This window comes from Aotus nancymaae, unplaced genomic scaffold (assembly GCF_030222135.1).
Source record: "Aotus nancymaae isolate 86718 unplaced genomic scaffold, 86718_ANA_hifiasm-v0.15.2.pri h1tg000033l, whole genome shotgun sequence".
In the NCBI taxonomy this organism is placed as follows: Eukaryota; Metazoa; Chordata; class Mammalia; order Primates; family Aotidae; genus Aotus; species Aotus nancymaae.
This window is the reverse complement of record NW_026988447.1, coordinates 44841656-44846727: the sequence shown is the minus strand read 5'-3', so window position 1 is coordinate 44846727 and position 5072 is coordinate 44841656.

Genomic DNA, 5072 nt, shown 5'->3' with positions numbered 1-5072 from the left:
CTTATTTCTCACCCCTCCTTGGAAATGGGCTTGCCTTGTTCCCTTTGCCTTTTTGTTCTACCCACCCACCCACAAGCATTCTCTCTTGCACAGCTTGAAAAGCCCTGGCACTCTCAATGTAACTACGGATGGCACTCTTTGCCAAGTGGGTTCTGACATCACGTTCTGCTGCCAACAGCTCTGCCTCACTCCAGCTGTTCTGCCTACTTCTTTCTGAGCAGTTTGACACCCACAGAGAAGGGTGGGGTAGAGCTCAACCTAAGGGAGCCTCTCTATTTCTGCCCCTGGGCTCTGCTGGAGGCTGTTAAATACTGGACACGCACAACCAAATATGTACATATGACTGTGCACTGGGCACAGGGCTTTTGCAGAGTGTGGGCTAATCAAATGATCAGTTTGCTTTGTAGCTTGGGACAGAATGAGATCTTGTTAACTGGTGTCACAACAAGCCAAAATAAACATCAAAACCTGAGGGGTGTGGCCACGGGGTGAAGCTACCTACTCTAGTCCACAGGGCTGCTTTTGCAGAGTTCACCTGGACATAAGCCAGATGCTTGAGCCTGCCCCTTGCACATGGTGCTAGGCAACCTTGTATTTCTTCCCAACTTTTGTCTATGAACATATAACATCTCCACAAAATTAAGGGGGAAAAATTCCACCACTCTAATATCTTCACTGGTTTAAATTTCATGTAATTACTTTGAGTTCTAACTGCTATGAATTTATTTTTACACAATGTTAATCAACAGCATGTATTTCCTTCAGGGCAAAGCTCAAAGTGTTGCCATCTAAAGCCACTCCATCAACAAATATGCACTGATCACCTTCTCTGTGAAAAGCAGAGTTTTAAATTGGCTTCCCAAAGCCTGATTACCAAAACATTGACTAATCTCCTAAAGAAAAATTGAGTGCACTGAGAAGCTTGTGAAATATATTTTGGATGGCTAGATATGTTGTGAGGTTTTTTTGGATCCTGTAAAATTTTCCAATTCTGAACAAATGTCTTTATGCATCTTAAATCACTAGCCTGGCTCTATCGTACTTGGTTCTTTGCCTCACCTCACCTGACTTTGGTGTCCTTCACATTATTGTAGATGATTGAAACACCATCTATCCTTCTCAAGGAGACTTTGAAACTATTTTAAAGGAAATAAGGCAGTTTTATTGAAATGTTTCACATTTCCATTATACAATATCAACTAAAGGTTCTGGAGAGTAATTAATTCTGTTTAACAGTTTTCTCTAGCCAGGTGCCATGGCTCACACCTGAGTAATCCCAGCCCTTGGTTGGCCAAGGCAGAAGGATCACTTGAGCTCAGGAGACCAGGCTGGACAACACAGGAACACTTTGTCTCTACAAAAAAATTTAAAAATTAGTGGGGCATGGTGATGCACCCCTGTAGTCCAAGCTACTCAGGAGGCTGAAGTGGGAAGATCACTGGAGCCCAGGAGGTCAAGGCTGCATGCAGTGAGTCGTGATTGCGCTACTGCACTCCAGCCTGGGTGACCGAGTGAGACTCCATCTGGAAAAAAAATTTGAAAACTATTTTCTCATATCAAAGATGTATGTTTATTTTAAATATATTTTTTTAAATAAAATATTTTCTAATGTAATGATTTAATGTATTTATTTGTTAGTTTCAGAGCATCTGAAGCCTCACACTGGAAGTCTGTTATAATCATGTTAGTCTTACCTATATGCAAAATATGACTAGTAGTCTATGTTGTTAGACCGTCCTGAACATGCACAGCTTCCCCACTAAAGAAGAGAAAGCATCAGACTAATAAATGTCTGACTTTGGCAAGGTACCTTATTTATCTAAGCATCAGAATCCTCATCTAGTCCAGGTTGTTGGGAGTTGCTTTGAACAGTGCCTGGAATATGGAAGGAATGCAAAGGTGGCTATGAAGATTACTTTTGCGAGGCAGTACCATTTAGGCTTGTGGCTCCAGGTAAACATGTTTCCATCTTCATCCTCTTCCCACTCTTATCTCATTAATTAATTCATTCATTCACTCATTCAGTATTTACTAAGCTCCTTCCATATTCCAGGCCCAGGCAGTGTGGACTGAAAAGTGAATACAGCAGAGCTTAAAGGGAAATACAGCCAGGCAAACATGCCACTTTAATCCACACCATAAATGTGAAGATGGAGGAAGTATCAAATCCTCAGGAGCACAGTGGGGGCTTAACCAGGTCTGGGGTTTCAGGAAAGGCTTTTTGCTGTCTCTGAGATGTAACCTCAAGAATGCTTAGGAGTTGGCCAAGCATAAAATGTGGGGGGAAGTCTTTCAGGCAGGTAACCCTAATGCAAATGGCTGAAGTTAAGAGAGAACTTGGTACCTCTGAGTAACTTAAAATAATTCCGTAAAGTTGAAGATTAGATAAATAGGAAAGTTTTTACAGATGGTTCTGAGGAAATAGAAACTAGATCATAAAAAGCATCGTAAGCCATGGCATAGAATTTGGAATGTATCATAAAACCAATGGGAAGCCATAGGAGGGCTATATATAAAGCAGCATTGTTAGATTCGTGTTTTGTTTTCTTTCGGGGGTATGAGGTCTCACTCTGTTGCCGAGGCTGGAGTGTAGTGGTGCAGTCATAGCTCACTACAGCCTTGGACTCTGTGCTCAAGTGATTCTCCCACCTGTCTCCTCAGTCTGTGGGACTACGGACACAAGCCACCATGCCTTGTGTTTTAGAAGCATCATACAAGATGTGGAAAATGAACTATTAGAAGGTAACACTGGAGACTAGGAGGTTAAGTTGGAGGCTGATAGAATAATTTAGGCAAAAGACGACAGTGACTTGAATTATGGTAGTGAGAATAAAATTGGATAAAACGCATAGGTTAAGTGTTTAGTAGGTGGCCTCAACTGGACTTAGTGATTTATAAGGAGTGGGTGTGGTGAGGGAGGAATCAAGAATGATACTGTGGTTTACTAGCTACTGGGGTGTTGCCATTCACTCAAGGGAACACAAGGAAGAACAAGTTTAGAAGAAAGATGAGTACAGTTGTGGACACAGTGAATTTGAAATGTCCCTGGAACATCTGGAGACATTCAGAGCCCAGAGAAAAGGTCTAGGCTGGTAAAATAGATTTGGATGTCATCAGTATATTGCTGGCAGTTGAAACCATGGAAGTGGAAAGCTAAAGAAAATATATAAAAGGAGACATTTTTCTAGGACAGAATCCCATGAAACACTGGCACTTATGAGATGAACTGGGGAAGAGGAATCCCCAAAAGGAACTGAAAAGGAATATCCAAAGAGGTAGAAAAAACAGAAGTATAACAAGTCACTAAAGTCAAGAGAAAAAGGTACTTTGAGAAGATCACTAAAGCCAACAGAAAAAAGTATTTCAAGAAGACAGATGATATTAAATGATACAGAAAATTAAGAGACTCAATATTTATCAGTTTTCACAAGGAGATATAAGTCTATCTAGATTCCACAAACATACACAGAGACACTTACATATGTAAGGCCGGCTGCCTCACCGGGAGTTAAATGGACACACTTATCTCTCCCCATGCTGGCCTCTCTATGCTGGCTCCCCACACCCACTCCTATCTGTTCTCTCTATGCAGGCTCCACACACCCACTCCTGCATTCCTCACTCGACCCCTTCAAAATTTAAAAAGCCCACCAAAGATTTGTCCAACGGCAGCTTAACATTGACCTCCCCAGCCGGTCAGCCCACCAGTAGTCCCGCCTGGCAACCAATGGCAGCTCACCCTATCAGCACCTTGACTTCCCCTCACCAATGAAACTCTCTGCTCTTTGTTTCCCTAGTAATCAATCAAACCCCCTCACCAATGAAACTCACCAATGAAACTGTCTTCTCTTTGTTTCCATAATAATCAATCAATCCTCCTCACCAATGAAACTGTCTGCTCTTTGTTTCCCTAAAGACCAATCAATTACCTCCACTCCCTATAAAACCCCACACCCTGAGAAGCCCAGTGCGACTTCTCTGGCCCCTTCCCGGACCACAGAACCTCGCCCAGGAGCTGAATAAATTTTCTCACACTGGCCTCAGTTTCCTCACTTTAACTCGGCAATATACCTTACAACATACACATACTCACAGACTTTAAACCCTCAGATAAGAGACTAAGTTCCCCTAAGAGCAAACAAGGGCTGCTCTCTCTTGTTTTTTTTCTCCTACCACCTCCATCTTTTGCAGTTGCTCTGTGACTCATCTGTAGCCCTCAGCATACGAAAAGCAAAAACAGAAAAGAAACATGGGGTAGGGTACAGCCTGAAAGTTCTGTGACTAAAACTGAATCCATATCAGTGGTACCCTGATACTAGCTGGGTTTTGGGAGTTTGTTTTTTTGTTTTTTTGTGTTTTTTTTTTTCAATCATGGCTTACTGCAACCTAACTTCTGGGCTCAAAGGATACCCCTGCCTCAGCCTCTCAAATAGATGGGACCACAGGTGCATGCCACACCTGGCTAGCCTTTTTTTTTTTTTTTTTTTGGGAGCAACAAGGTCTTACTATGTTGTCCAGGCTGGTTTCCAATTCCTTGGCTCAAACCATCCTCCCCCATGGACCTCCCACTGTGCTGAGATTACAGGCGTGAGCCACTGCATTTGGACAATTCTAGCTATTAAGCAGAAACTCCCCAACAGAAGCAAATTATCATTATTTTAAAAGTAAACTGCAGAGATAAAATTCTAACTTGACCACTGAAGTCATGAAGTTTAATTCTCATCTCCTAACAATGCAATTGACTCCTAGAAATTTTAAGAAGGGAGATCATGAACTATACATTTTAACATTTCAGAACTTCTACTACTAACTTTTGATTCAGGCAATACCATCTAGACAAAACAACAAAAACAACAAAAGTACATATAGCTCAATTTCTTTGCTATGTTTAAATAATCACAAATTATTTAATTAAAAAAATGCAGTGGGAAAAGCTTGCCACAAAGAAAATGACTGACTTATTCCCAAAATCCAATTATAACTCTGAGAAATTCCAATGTATGAAAGATATAATTGGTCAAGGGGTTAGATATATGAAAACTTTTACATTTTCATTTTTTAAACTCCTTTAA